The sequence below is a fragment of the Heloderma suspectum genome, chromosome 2 (genome assembly GCF_057233095.1).
Source record: "Heloderma suspectum isolate Gila_16-S chromosome 2, 16-S_ref, whole genome shotgun sequence".
NCBI classification, from domain to species: Eukaryota; Metazoa; Chordata; class Lepidosauria; order Squamata; family Helodermatidae; genus Heloderma; species Heloderma suspectum.
Window position 1 is genome coordinate 7,636,554 of NC_139459.1, and position 16,227 is coordinate 7,652,780.

Genomic DNA, 16,227 nt, shown 5'->3' on the forward strand with positions numbered 1-16,227 from the left:
TGTCTAAACATGCATTGTGCCCTAAATTAAAGATTGACAAGTCAGTCACTGATATATTTGAAACACTGGCTAAAGGTGCACTCCTATGCACATTGAGACAGAAAAAAAAATCCTACATCTCTCAGCATTCCCTGGCCAACATGGCTGGCTGAGGAATGCTGTGAGCTGAAGGGTTGTTTTTTTTTTATGTCTCAGCAAGCATAGGATTGCACCCTAAGTGTGTTTTCCCTCTCTCAACCAGTTCCCCACCTTCTGATCCCTCCCAATAACAGTTCCTACTCTATTATTTTGAGACAAAAGGTCACTATCCCCCTGGGCCTCCAAGGTGTGGAAGAGTGTATCTTTATTCTTTGTCCATCAGCCAAAAGACAAAGGGCATCTCAAAGAGCCCTAGTAGTTTTATGGAGCTGGGGAATTCCCAAGGAAAGAAATTCATACTGGGAGCACCTGGTCATGCATCCTCCAGGTGATTTCTATTGTACTTCTTTTCCATACGCTGAGTTATGGGGGTGGGGGGAAGCTGGAGAATCAACCTGGAATGTGTAGAGATGTAAATTCGGGGGTCTATTGCAGGCTTGCCATGGCTGGCCTCTTCATTGTTCAAGGATAGGGATGGCATGGACTCCTGATTCCATCGGGAATACAGTGGTACCCCATGGCCTGCAACCCCAAGCCCTGCTTTCCAAGCCCCTGGCCCCACTCTAGGGATGGCAGAGAATTCCGCCATGGACTCCACTGAGGCTGTTTGCATCCCTGTTTTTTTCACGTGATAGGCTACATAAATAGCTATGTAAATACAGACGTGTAGCCTATTGCAAGAAGAAACAGGGATGCAAATGGCGTAGCAGATGCCATTTGCATCTGGATCACTTTCTATTTCTCAGCAGCAGCGATACGGCACCACAATGGCAGCCATATCACTTGCAGAACAGAGCCAGCCGGCAGCTCTGTGGACTCACCATGGAGCAGAGACAGCCAGCAGGGACTCCAGAGGGGAGGAACAGATCACCTCCCCCCCTGTGGACCCCAGGTAAGGAGTTACATGCATCCCTACCCCACTCACCCCCTGCCCATGCTCAGCGATCGGCCTTCAATCACCCCAGTGGCCACGTCAAGCTCCGCAGTCACCATTTTTTTAAAAATAAAATGGTGATTGCAAAAATGCGCACATTTGTGTGTGCACAAAAATATAAATTTTTACAAATACGTACATTTGCACAAGCACAAAATGTGCATTTTTGCAAAAATGTGCATTTTCACACATACACAAATATCTGCATTTGCAAAAATGTACATGTTTGCGCATATGCAAATATGCACATTTCCAAAATATGCGTTTGGGGGCATATGCAGATATGGGCATTTTTGCGATTGCCATTTTATTTTTCAAAGAATGGTGACTGTGGGGCTCAATGAGGCTGCACTGCAGGAGTGAGTGTGGGCTGCTCGTCGAGGAAGGGGGGGTCTTGAGTATGGTCTGGGCACTGGCGAGTGGGGGCAGGGTCTCGGTGAGCACCCGGAGAACCTGCACAGGGGTGGGTTCATACATCTCTATTCAAGGATCTTTCCAGAAAGAGCAGTTTGGTTCATCACACCTGTGTACCCTCATGTCATATCTGCGAGGTAAATGTAATAAATAGGTAAGGGTTAATAGCTGAATATTGTGGTTGTTGTGGTTGTTGTTAATTCAGCACCATGCATGGCACTTTGCAGTATATCATAGAACAAACCTCAGCTGTATGCCCTGAGTTTACAGTAGGGATGTACAAAAGTCACTTACCTTTCACAGATTATGTCGATGGTGGGGGGGGAGGCACTCCGTTCCTCCCCCCTGGAATCCTCCGTGGCCGGCTATGCTCCGCGGCAGCTCTGCAGAGCAGCCGGCCAGGCCCAGCCAGGCCAGAGCTGTCCGCAGCCGGATTTCCAGCCGCGGAGGGCTCTGGGTAAAAAAACCCAAGAACAACCGCTTACACAAATGGCAGCAGCTACGGCCACCGCCATTTGCGTTCCTTATTTTTGATGTCTTAATCTATGTAAATATTTACGTAGACTAAGACAGCGAAAATAAGGGGAATGCAAATAGCGTAGCGGACGCTATTTGCGTTCCCCTTATTTTCGCCGTCTTAGTCTACGTAATTATTTACGTAGACTAAGACGGCCCAAAATAAGGAACGCAAATGGCAGTGGCCGTAGCCGCTGCCGTTTGCATACGCCTTTTTTTTTTTTTTTTACCCATTTTAGGCTACGTAAAAACTTATGTAGCCTATCACATCTCTGTAAAAAAACAAACAAGCCTGGAAATGGAAGACTAGCCGCTGCAGCCGCCGCCACCGCTGGAGCTGATGCCGGAGCCGCCGCCACCCGGAAGATCCGCCCCAGGTAAGTCTTGTCCCGGGGGGAATTCGTGGGGGAGCGGGGGGGGCAGGCCGTTCTGCCACAGATTTCAGGGGGCCGAATGCACTGGCATTCGGCCTCACTGAGATCCGTGGTGGAATTCTCTGCCATCCCTAGTTTACAGTCAAAATGTTGACATGGGGGAGAAAGAGACAGCAAAGAGGGGAAGGGAGAGGCAACTGATGAGCAGATTCTCTTGCCAAGCTTTTAGATTTAGCTTAATCAAGGTCTTAATAGGGATGTATGAAACCACTTACCTGTTTCGTAAGTGGCATCCACGGTGGGGGGAAAGTGCTCCGTCCCTCCCCCTGGAATCTTCCCCTGCTGGCTCCACTCCGCAGCTACTCCACGGAGCCACTAGCCAGGTGCAACTGCACCCAGACAACCAGCTGTGGCAGGTCTGTGGATGCAAATGGTGGCTGGCATAGTGATCGCCATTTGCGTCCTTTTGCTGAGCTGTGATAGGCTACGTAAATATTTACATAGCCTATCACGGCTCAACGAAGGGACGCAAATGGCGGCTGGTGTAGTGGCCACCATTTGCAGCTGCAGCCTGGCAGCAGCCAGAGCTGCTGCCACCACCGGAGCCACTGCCACTGCCACCGTCACCGCCGGAGCCACTGCCACCACCGGAACTGCCGCTGCAGCCGCAGCCAGGCTCTGTTCCAGGGAGCTTCCACAGGGTGGTGGGGCGGGTTGCTCCGTTCCACAAATTCACTGAAAATTCACTGGAATTCAGCCTCCCTGGGATCCGTGGCAGAATTTTCTGACATCCCTAGGTCTTAAGGGGGAACTCATAAGCTTCAGGGTAAAGCTGGGTTTGGGGAGAGGTGGGAGTTCCAAGCACAAGGGGCAGTAAGTGAAAAGGGTGGAGTTGCGGAAGTAAGAGAGTTTGGGTGGCTGAGAGTATCAGAATTGAAGAGAGAAAATTATGGACCGGTATATATTTATATGTTGGTCACCATGATATCATCAGTGATGCATGAGAAATAAAAGCTTGTAGAGCATAACAGATCTATATAAAAACATTTAGACCACCTTAAATTCAGAGTGGGGTGTGTGTTTTTGTGCGCGTGTCTATCGAGCATCTGAAGTCTACGCTAGGGCTGTGTACGGACCCCCTGCTTTGCTTCAGATGCTGTTTTGGACCTTCCAAAACAACCCTGCTTTTCTTTGGACTGATTCAGACCCAATCCAGTTCACTTTGGATTCAGATCTAAAGCGAGATTTGGATATCCAAATTATTTGGATTTGACATTTTCCCATTTACTTACATTGCAAAACATCAATGGTCATAACTTTTTCAGTTTTCAGGATAAATACATGACATTTGGGGGCCTCTCAGCCCCCATGGAGTTGCTTCCACCTGCCCATTGTCAGGCAGTTTGGCATAGTAGTTTTTCTGCTAAGCACAGGTAAAATGTGCTGTTCTCAGAAATGGAAAGCAACAGTAATAAACTAAAGGGATTAGAGGAGTTAGGGGTTTAAGAGGTGATTAGGAGGAGATCACGATCCCTAATCACTGCTGTAGGTTTTTTGAAGTGCAAATAAAAATAATATACCCCTTCTCCCCTAGTACTACAGCTTCACACTGGATGACCTCAGGCTTAATGGGCTGAATGGGGAAAACAGGCTGGCAGGCAGGTTGGCAGAGGAGGCGGAGAGGCGGCTATGGGCAAGGGCCCTGGCACATGGCTGGTGGAGAGAGAGAGAGCCACCCATGGGTGCAGCAGGGTGCAAAAATGCAATAAGCCAATGGCATCGAAGCCACCAAGCCCAGCTATTTCACCCAGGCATGGGGCAGGTGGGTACGCAGGCAGGCAGGCCAAGGCTGGAGGGGTGAGAGAGACTCATGGGTGCAGTAGGGTGCTAATGCAATTGGTCTGTGACATCAAAACGACCAAGCCCAGCTATTTCACCCAGGCATGGGGCGGGTGGGCGAGCAGGCAGACAGAGGTAGGCAGGTACGTAGGGATGTACGAAAGTGACTTACCTTTCACGGATTATGTTGATGGTGGGGGGAGGCATTCCATCCCTCCCCCTGGAATCCTGGACGGGGGGGAGGCAATCCGTTCCTCCCCCCCGAAATCCTCGATGGCCAGCTGTGCTCCGCAGCAGCTCTGCGGAACAGCCGGCCAGGCCCAGTCCAGCCCAGAGGCGTCCGCAGCCAGATTTCCAGCCGTGGAGGGCTCTGGGGAAAAACAAATCAAAACCACGTGCACAAATGGTGGTGGCTACGGCTGCTGCCATTTGCGTTCCTTATTTTTGGCCGTCTGAATCTACGTAAATATTTATGTAGACTATGACGGCGAAGAAAAGGGGAACCCAAATAGCATAGCGGGCGCTATTTGCATCCCTTTTTGATTCACCAGTTTAGCCTACGTAAATATTTAAATATTTACAGCCAAAGTTCCCTCCCTCCTCCTCCTCTCCCTGATCTATCACAAGTTCATACATTTAGAGACAGGCTGTCCGGGCTTCAGAAGGCATCAGAATAACTCCGAATCTCCAAGGTGGACCAAGGCATTTGGGTGGTGACCCACTTCACTTCAGACCACCTCAGTGCTTGTCTGATCCAGTTCGGATCTCACCAAGGCACCGAAGTGCCCTGATTTGCTTCGGTATTCAGATTCAGCACCAAAGTGATGCACAGCCCTACTGTACACCCCATTCATCCATAGCTATACTGAGTCACCAGACAGCTGAGGCTGACGAATACATGTGCCTGGCTTCCTACAATAATTGTGGGAGTCTCTGCTCCCCGTAAAGATACTTCCCGCTCTCCTGTGTCTTAGGCCTATGACACCCGACCAGAAATCAGGAAACCCATGTAAAGATCAACCCTAATACTGTAACCAAACCCCAAATAAACAGAAAGTCCTATTCCAGTACACACACCTCTCTCTCTCTCTCTCTCTCTCTCTCTCTCTCTATATATATATATATATATATATATATATATATATATATATATGTATATATATTCCAACTGGTGTGATCTGGAAGAGGCTTGCACTGTTCCATAGGATGACGGTGCATAAGAAGATTAAATAGGAGTGAATGAGCACAAGAAGTCTATAATCATCATAAACCTATTGCCAGATGACTGCTCCTGGTCACTTGCTTTAGAATTATTAAAGCAATAAAAAAAGGTTTGATGCTCACGATGCCTTGTACAGAATCAATGCTGTGCCCATTCTTGTCAGTTCCCCCCGTGCTCTCTGATAATTAAATTCACCACAAGAGGTACCTGAGGTGGTATTGGAAGATGGAGCGGAGAGCTTTCCCCCTTCATATTACCTTTTTTTTCTCCTTCTTCATTTCAACGCTTGCAAGTCACTTTTTCTTTTTTCTTTTTTTTTTCTCTTCACTTCTCTACTTCCAACTGAATGCTCCTAGAAGACATTACTGCTTCGGTCATCTGAGAAAGAAAAGTACCCCAGGAACGATCAAAGAGAAGCAAAATTCCAGAGCATTGAAGCAAAAGAGTTCCTTCTGAGCTGAAGCAATTTGGGGGAGCTCTGTTCACTCTCTGTGTGTCTGTCTCTCTCCGTGACTGTGTTTCCACCAGTGATTCACTGTGAACCAGCTGTGTGTTGAGGTCGTTAGGGATACATGACTCCATGGCCATCCAGCAGCCACCCCGGAGCTTATCAGGGAAAACCCCGATTTCCTGAGACTGCCTGAAATCCGATTCTTTTCCTTAAGTCGGGTTCTCCCCAGCCCTCGCATTGACCTGGGGTATGCTGGCCCTGCAGAAGGGTGTGCCTTTCACCATGACCCCAGTCAAGGGGTGTTTCCCATCTCCCTCCCCTGTGTTTCCCAGCAAAAACCAAGTAGTGTCTACTCAGAAGTAAGTCTCATTGTGCTCAGTGAGGCTTGTCCCCAAAATGCACACAAAGGAAGTAACTAATTTGCACCTCCATGACAGCTGCCCAGCACACCATCGGCTTAGAAAGGGGGCTGGTTATGAGGCTTGTCCCGAAAGTGCGTACAAATGAAGTATCTAATTCGCCCCCTGTTACTGCTACCCAGCGCACCATTGGCAACACCACCTGTAGATATGGATGCAATTCAGAATCAGTGGTGGTCATTCATGTGAGAAGAAGATCCAGTTATATCTCTTCCCTTTCTCACCCACCCCCTTCGTATTAGAAAGGGGGCTGGTTATGAGGGTTTGTGAACTGCCCAGAGAGCTTCAGCTATTGGGTGGTATAGAAATTAATTAATTAAATAAATAAATAAATAAATATTGTCTCTTGAATGAATCACAGAATAGTAGGGTTGGAAGGGGCCTACAAGGCCATCGAGTCCAACCCCTTGTGCATTGAGTGCATTGAGTTCCCTTGAGTGCATTGAGTGAATGCACACAAGGGAAGTAACTAATTTTCACCTTTGTTATGGAGAAAGTAGAGGGGGGGAGCCTGGAGGTTGGGGAAGCCTCTCTCATTGGTTGAACAGCCCCTGCCAGTCAGATGATGCTGACTGCAACCCCCACCCCACCCACCCAGAAGTATGTTAGGAGAAGTGACTTAAAACAGGGAGATGCACACCCCTGTGGAGCCCTGCCTGGATCAAAAGTGGCTCCTAGAAAAATGTGAGTAAGCCACTCTTTCCTTCTCCTTCCATTGTCATGGAAACAAGGGCCTGTGTATCTCTCTGTGTGTCTCTGAGATAGCTCTGTACATTGTGCGTGCGTGCGTGCGTGTATACGAATGCCTGCATGTGTGAATTCGCAAAGAGGTGCATTAGGTAAACACAACCCAAGTTCCTTTTTTTAATATTTTTTTATTTTACCTTTATAAATGAAATAAACAGTGCCAAAATTACCAACAACCTGATCAATAGTACAATTTCCCAACAATACAATATTCTGATGAGGACACCACAATAATAAAGAGAGATGGGAAAAAAAATGAAAAGGAAAAGGGAGGAGAAAAGGAAGTGAAGGAAAAAGAAGATTCTTTCCCCTTCCCTCCCCCTCCCCTTTAAAGAATTAAATTTAAACTCCAATACCCGGCCTCCAATGCCATTCTATTTTAAAAACTATATCTATAATCGTAACAATCTTACAGTTTAATAAACAACCTTACATTTCAATATCATATCATCAATCTTATATCAAAGAAGGTAAAGGTAAAGGTGTCCCCAACCAGTCGTGTCTGACTCTAGGGTATGGTGCTCATCTCCATTTCTAAGCCGAAGAGCCAGCGCTGTCCGAAGACGCTTCCGTGGTCATGTGGCCGGCATGACTGAACACCGAGGTGCACGGAACGCTCTTACCTTTCCTGCCAAAGCGGTACCTGTTTATCTACTTGCAATTTCTTGCTTTCGAACTGCTAGGTTGGCAGGAGCTGGGACTGAAGACGGGAGCTCAGTCACTCCGTCACATGGCACTCAGGACTCGAACTGCTGTCCTGCCGACCTTCCGGTCTGCAGTTCAGCTTCTTAACCACTAAGCCACCGCGGCCCCAATATATCAAAGAAACAGGTCTACAATTCATTCCCAGAAGCCTATATTATTATTATTATTATTATTATTATTAATAATAATAATAACTATATAGTGAAATATAATAATAAAATTTAATATAAACCTTTAACAGTCAGTAATATATTTTATACTAGATATATTTTCTATTTTGAAATAAAAAATATAAAGAAAAGCAAGAAAAAACGAAAGAGAATAAACGAATATATGTATAATCATTTATATTCTGAGCTAGCCAGGATCATGTAGACTAAACACAAACAGTGAACAAAGCTTGTTTAAAGATTCCAGTTCATGGGATTGTAACAGAATTCTTAAGCATTTTTATGTTCAGCCATGCCTCCATAATTTCATGATTTTGAAACTTCTTCATCTGACCTTCAGACACAATACAAAGTGTAGCAGGATATTTTAAGTAGGGATGGACGAAAGTCCCTTACCTGATCCCAGAGCATGCTTCATGGTGGGGGGGAGGCGCTCTGTCCCTCCCCACTGAAATTCTGGCCGGGGGGGAGGCACCCCGTCCCTCCGGCCGCGAAACCTCATCTCCTGCCGGGATGCAAATGGCAGCGGCCGTAGCCACCGCTGTTTGCGTCCCTGCAGTCAGCCGTGATAGGCTACGTAAATGTTTACATAGCGTATCACAGCTGACTTTGAAACATGTGCCTTATTTTGGCACGTGTAGTCTACATAAACATTTACGTAGACTACGGCAAAAATAAGGGCAACGCTTATTTTATGTTTTTTTACATTTACGTAGACTACGGCGAAAATAAGGGCAACACTATTTGCGTTGCCCTTATTTTCACTGTAGTCTACGTAAATGTTTATGTAGACTACACATGCCAAAATAAGAAACACAAATGTTTTCCATTAGCTTTGGGGAAGAAATATCAGTTTTAATAGAGCTTGTCATGTTTAACAGCCAATGTAAATTGTGCATTCACATTGATTATATGCACTTTGGACAATTTTCTTTCGCAGAGGACTTTAGAGGGGTGGAGAAATCACAGCTCACATCTTTTTGTCACTGCTATGCCTTTACACCCCGTAGGGCTTCCTATTATATGTGCACATTATGGCATATTTGGGTCAGGGGAAAAAAACAAAACAAACCAAAAAACCAAACCAAACCAAACCAAAGTCTGTGCTGCTCCCTGTTCATTTACAGCACTGCATTTAATAAACATGCAAACTTTATATGGGCATGGCAAAGTCACAGCATGATACACTTGAAAGACAGGACTATGGGTGACTATTAGTTCTGAGAGACAAATTGATGCTCCATGTTCAAGGACAGTATTCCTTGGAAGAAGAAATATGTGTGCATTCCATGCTTACATTCCATGCGTAGGATTGCACCCTTAATCATTTTGTAGGGCTTCTCCACATGGAGCTTTTATTTTGCTATTGAGATTAGTTACTCACTCACAAACATTTGCGGGTCCTTTAGATGATGTTTGCAGGTCCAGGGCATCTCCCTCACTAAATGACCTTTATTACATTTTTTTTTAAAAAAGTTCAGAGATAATGAGCTATCAAATTACAGCACTTGAATTCTGCTTGAGTTCCCACTTGAAAAGAGGAAAACTCACAAGAAGAGCTAGAGGACCACAGCACCATCTAGCATATGAAATTACGCTGAGGTAGAGCATTGGCTCATCCAGGCTAGTGTTATCTATGATGCCTAACAGCAGTTCTCCATGTTCTCAAGCAGAGGTACCTCCCTGCTATCTACCTGAAATCCTTTCCACTGCAGATGCCAGGGACTGAACATGAGAGCTTCTGCACTGCAGGTAACTATGTGCTCTACCACCAGGGCCATCCACAGTGTTTATGGGGCCTGGTGTGGGTATAACATTGGGCCTCCTGGCACCTACAGTGACCCTTGCATGTGCATACAGAGCTTGTGGGACCACATGTGAGAATCCGTGCATGCATGGACCAGAATTACATTTATGTATGTATGTATGTATTAAATTTATTAATCACCCATCTGGCCCGTCACCCAGCCACTCTGGGCGATGTACAACGTATATAATAAAACAGTTTAAAACAATATAATTCTACATTAAAAACACCATATTTCTAAAAAATACCCTAACCCACCCCAAACGCCTGCCTGAACAACCACGTTTTTAATGCGTGGTGGAAGCTCATTAAACATGAGAGTCAGAGGCAACCCGTGCTTAAATGCACTGTTTCCTCTTTTTTTCATGAAAACTTGAAACAAAATATGAAGAATTCTGGAGATCAGTGTGGCAGTGCTGGCTCAGGGGGCAATACTATACACAGAAGATGGGGTGGGGGCATGCTTTGTGGGGGTTCAGGGCAAATTTACTCAACCCCCCCCCCCACACACAGGACAACTCTGTCTACCACTGGTCTGGTCTGCTGGGAACAGGATTCAGATCTCAATGGATCTCAGACTAAGGATGGGCAAATATGTCAACTTTGCTTTCCCCTCCATTTAAAAAAGCAAAAAACACCCCCCCACACACACACACACCAGTTCTTTCTATTCTGAATATGAACTTTGCAAATTTTGGAAATTCCGTATTGAAACAAAACTGAACTGAAAAATCTGCACCGGTCAAATTCAATAGGCACAGCTATTCCCAGCATGAAGAGGATAATGTTGTACCTACCTTCCATATTGCTGTTAAGGAAGAAGAGCACTTCTGAAAATAAGACTTGGCAACCCTGATTAAGCACTAACATGTTTGGGTGCACAGGGATTCAAACCTTGACTGTTAAGAGCAATACATTCAATGCCCCCAGTCTCTATGGATTAATCTATCAGTTTTGGTTTTTCCCATATTTGTACTTTTTAAAATCTCAAGTTCTTTTTGTCCCGAATATGGGGATCTTTATGAATTATGGTTATTTCTCATTAAAAAATAACTGAAACAAAATCGCCATCCATGTACACCTGTCAAATTCATAGGTACAGTTATTACCTGCATGATGAGGGCCATGATGCACTTAACTGATATGTAGGTGTTAAAGATAAGAACTAAGGAGCCTTTCAGGAAAAAAAAGAAGAAAAAAGATGGAGCAGCCCTGGTTCAGCACCACAAACTTGGTTAAATATACAGGGATTTAAAACCAGACTTTTAAGAGCTACGAACTCAAAGCCCTGGTTTGGGGTAGATGGATCTGTCAGCTGCAATTTCACCCACATTTGAATTCTTTCTATCTTGAACATGAAGAAATGGATGAATTTGAGTAAATTCATATGTTGTTGTTGTTCAGTCATTCAGTCGTGTCCGACTCTTTGTGACCCCATGGACCATCACATGCCAGGCCTTCCTGTCCTCCGCTCTCTCCCGGAGTGTGCTCAAGTTCATATTCATTGCATCAGTGTTGCTATCTAGCCATCATCCTCTGCCGTCCCCTTCTCCTTTTTCCTTCAGTCTTTCCCAGCATCAGAAATTCATATATATATATATATATATATATATATATATATACACACTGTGTGTGTGTACACACATGCACACACACATTTTTAAACAAAACTCTCACATACCCCTTCCTTGGACTGATCTAACAGGGCTGCTGTGTTCTTGTAGGGGTGGATGAAAGTCCCTTACCTGTCCTCGAAGGACGTTCGCAGTGGGGGGGAGGCGCTTCGCTGCTCCCCCCGCGAAGTTCAGGCCGGGGGGGGAGGCTTCCCGCCTCGCCCCAGCCGAAATTCAGGCCGGGGAGGAGGCTTCCCGCCTCGCCCGGCCGCTAACGCGAAAGTTTTTTTTAAAAAAAAACAACGCCCCCTGATAGGCTACGTGACGATTCACGTAGCCTATCACGGCTAGATCTGCAAAGTCAGCCGTGATAGGCTACGTCAATCATCACATAGCCTATCACGGGTGACTTTAAAAAAAAAAAAAAGCGCGTACGCTAATGGCGGCCCCCATAGGAGCTGGCATTCGCGTTCCTTATTTAGTCACTGTAGTCTACGTAAATGTTTACGTAGACTACAGCGACCAAATAAGGAACGGGAATGGCGGCTCCCTATGGGGGCCGCCATTATCCGTACAAACTTTTTTTTTTTTTTAAAGTCACCCATGATAGGCTACATGACGATTGACGTAGCCTATCACGGCTGACTTTACAAATCTAGCCGTGATAGGCTACGTTAATCGTTACGTAGCCTATCAGGGGGCATTTTTTTTTTCTTTGATTGCAATGGCGGTGGCGGCAGCCGGTCGAATGACCGGCTGCCGCTCCCGCCCTGCTCGAACACCCACCGAACCGCCGGCCGGACCCGCCGCCTGGAGGGACATTCGGCGAAGGTAAGTCCCGTCCCGGGGGGGGTGCCGGGGGTGGGGGGGGGTTGGAGGATTTCTCCCCGAAACTTGTTCGGGGGGCCGAACACGTTGGCGCTCGGCCCCCCGAAGTTTCGGGGAGAAATTCTCCGCCAACCCTATGTTCTTGTTATGAACTAGCTCATCTTGCACAGCTTGTGATGTGAGATGGAGGAACAGACTGAATTTGTTCTCTCCCATGCCCTCATGTGCCGCAAACCAAGATTGCCCTGTCCCAGTGCCATACAGAATATTTAGGGAAAGTTCTCAACCCCCCCCCCGCAAAAAAAAGCCAATGTAGAGTTGGGTGGAATAAAAACATTTTTTTTTGTTTTAATTAGGGATGCACAAAAGTCACTTACCTGGTCTCGCAGCTTGCTTCGCGGTGGGGGGGAGGCGCTTTGCTGCTCCCCCTGAAGTTCAGGCCGGGGGGGAGGCTTCCCTCTTCGCCCGGCCGAAATTCAGGCCGGGGGGGAGGCTTCCTGCCTCGCCCAGCCAAAATTCAGGCCGGGGAGAAGCGCCCCGTCTCCCGGCCGCGAACTTCAAAAGAAAAAAAAACAACGCCCCTGTGATAGGCTACGTAACGATTAACGTAGCCTATCACGGCTAGATCTGCAAAGTCAATCATTTTAATCATTAATACGTTAATCATCACATAGCCTATCACGGGTGACTTTGAAAAAAAAAAAGCGCATACGCAAATGGCGGCCCCCATAGGGAGCCGCCATTCGCGTTCCTTATTTGGTCGCTGTAGTCTACGTAAATCTTTACGTAGACTACAGGGACCAAATAAGGAACGCGAATGGCGGCTCCCTATGGGGGCCGCCATTAGCCGTACGCGCTTTTTTTTTTCTCTTAAAGTCACCCATGATAGGCTATGTGATGATTAACGTAGCCTATCACGGCTGACTTTGTAGATCTAGCCGTGATAGGCTATGTTAATCGTTACGTAGCCTATCACAGGGGCGTTGTGTTTTTTTTTACTTTTCTTGTAATGGAGGCGGCGGCAGCCGGTCGAAAGACTGGCTGCCGCCCCCGCCCCTGACTGAGACCTGCCGAACCGCCGCTGGGACTCGCCACCGGGAGGGACATTCGTGAAAGGTAAGTCCCATCCCGGGGGGGGGCGGAGAATTTCTCCCCGAACAACCTTCGGAGGACCAAATGTGTTGGCACTCGGCCCCCTGAAGTTTCGGGGAGAAATTCTCCCCCATCCCTAGTTTTAATTAAAGTAAGTACTTGCAAGGTAGTCTGAGCACTGCTTTTGATTTTTTCTTTCTTTCTTAAACATTTTCTAGTTGCTCTAACACATGGCTCTTCCTGCACAGCTTTAAAACAAACAAAGAAAGGTCTTTAAAATTCTCCAGGAAGTGGCCCATGTCACAACATGCTGTCCCTACTTGAGTCATACTGCAAAGAAAGAAAGAAAGAAAGAAAGAAAGAAAGAAAGAAAGAAAGAAAGATCTGCCCCCATGTTCTAATGTTGGCCCCCATCTTTGTTTCTGTGCAATTGATTTTCATTTTTTAAAAAAATTCTTGGTGTCTTTCAGGGCAGAAGCCCTCCCAAGGTGGCTCCAGCAATTAATATGGTAATCTACAAGGATGGGAGTGGCAGGGTGCCAAATGTGGCTGATGGACTGCATTTGGCTTGGTAGGCCACAACAGCTTGATATAGACCATTCAGGCATCTGTCCTGAGGCAGGATATCCAATACCTAAAACAATGCAACTGATGCTTGTAAAATATTGTCTTAAAGCCTACCAAGGAAGGAGATGCTGTAGCTTCTCAAAGCAAATAGTCATCCCACCTGGCAACTGTTCTTAAAGCTGGGATAGTTGAGGATGCTTAAAATAGCACCCACATTTCCCTGCAGATTTGGGGGCTGGAAATCACCTGATGTGGTTGCCTTAAGACATCAGCTTTCCAACACCATCACTCTGTCCTTGAGTTGTGGATTTTGTTATCTGGGTTTAAAATATGGATTTCGGAGAATTTTCTGCCATCTTTGGTCTTACATAGTCACACTTTCAGGGTTATGGGGTATCTAATTCTCTGGTTCTTTAAATCTGCCTGGTCCTATGCAAAATTCCACATATGTTGCACTGTAAATCACCAGCTGTACCCGGAGCATGCACTGAGTATATTTCCCTTATTAAATAATGACAGGCCAACCAAACATATCTGGGGTTAACAGGGCTGGCCTCTAAGGTCTAAAGCAAGACTACCTGCTCTCCTGAAGTTCTCCCTATTAGAATGAAGTGCAGTTCACAAACAACTCCTGATTAAAGGATGGAAGAATCAATATATCTCACTTTCACATGTGTTCATTCAGAAACCCGTTGCTTCCTGTTCCTGTATTAACCTGTGATTTTAAGCAAAACAAAACAAAAACTGAACAAATATATTCATTTAAATGCATAAATACATAATTTGAAATCTATTTTCTGTCAAAATATACATTTTGCAATGAGTTTTTGATCCAAGAACTGTGTTGCAACCTTCAGAGATATGTGAAATCTGAAGGACCGCAATGTTCCAACATGCACAGTAGTCAGAGAGGTGTGCATCAGGGCAGTTCATATCAGAATTTCCATGGATTGAATTTGCCAAGCCCGCTACTCCTAAACAATACTGAGAATATTGCCGATGGGTAACCAGTTAAATAGGGTGTTATTATCAAAGCAGTTTCTCTTTTTTAAAAAAGTGGGGGGACAGAATATGTTTTCCAAATGACTGAGTCAGATTCAAACCTTCATAAGAGGCCAAGGAAGGAAAAGGAAAATGAGTGAGGGGGTGTTCACAAGGAAAGACTAACGATCAACGGTATAGTAATTTGCCTGATAACAGAAAATTAAAGACTAAAGAGACAAGTTACAGCCTGAAAAATTTCATCGAGATTTGAATCTGCTGTATAATTAGCCACAATAGTTAATATCCCCACTGCCCTTCCCGAAAAAAGGAGTAAATGGATGGCATAAAATTAGAGCAAAAGAAAGACATCATGTTGCAAGATGCTGTAGTTTAGCAAATGGCTGAGAAAACAGATAAAAGGCACTAAGGGACCAGAATAGGGATGGAGGAGGAGGAGGAATAGGAATAATAATAATAATAATAATAATAATAATAATAATAGTAGTAGTAGTAATAATAATAATAATAATAATAATAATAATAATATGATAAGGCAAGGATCCCTCTGAGCAGATCGAAAGGGCATTAATTATTTTACTTGGGGGCATGTACTATATGCATGTTTCAGAGCACAAGGAAGATATATTAGGGTAGAGTCCGTACCTGGGTCACAAGCTAGTAGTAACCTTATTTGTGGGGTCTGATGTGAAGTTGGAGTGTATGGCTCCATGGGCGCCATATTAGTCCCAATGAATTCTAAGTCAAGAGGGCAAGAGAGAATTTTGATTCACAATAGATACTCATATGGTGGATAGAGCAGGGACAGGGAGCAGGTAAAGCATAAAAGAGTGGGATGGGGTAGCACTGCCACTGAGACATCAGGCACATAATTGGAGATGGGCTTGGATCAATTGCTGCTTGTGGAAAGTCAGGTGGCAGTGGTGGCCAGGAGTGCCTTTGTGGAGCTTTGCCTGGTGCTCCATCTGCACCCTTTCTTGGGAAAGGAAGATCTGGCTACAGTGATTCACATCTCGGTCACCTCTCATTTACATCACTGTAATGTGTTCTATGTAAGGCTTCCCTTGAAAAGTGCTTGGAAACTACAGCTAGTGCAAAATGCAGCAGCTAGACTTTTGCCAGGGGTGTGATTTGTGGACCATATTACACTGGCCTTGGGAAGTTGGGAGAACTTCTGTCTCCCAACTTCTTTCAACGTGAAATTTGAGGGACTAGCTTTGAGCTCCAAGCCCTAAAAAGTTTGGGGCCAGGGTCAGGGATGTTCAAATCAGCAAAACCCGAGCTCAGTGAAGATCTCAGAACTCCTTTTCAAAGTGCGTTCCAACTCAAGTCTGTTCTGTATCAGACTGTGAGCTTTATTTCTTCTTTTTGCATGAAAATCTGTGGCCC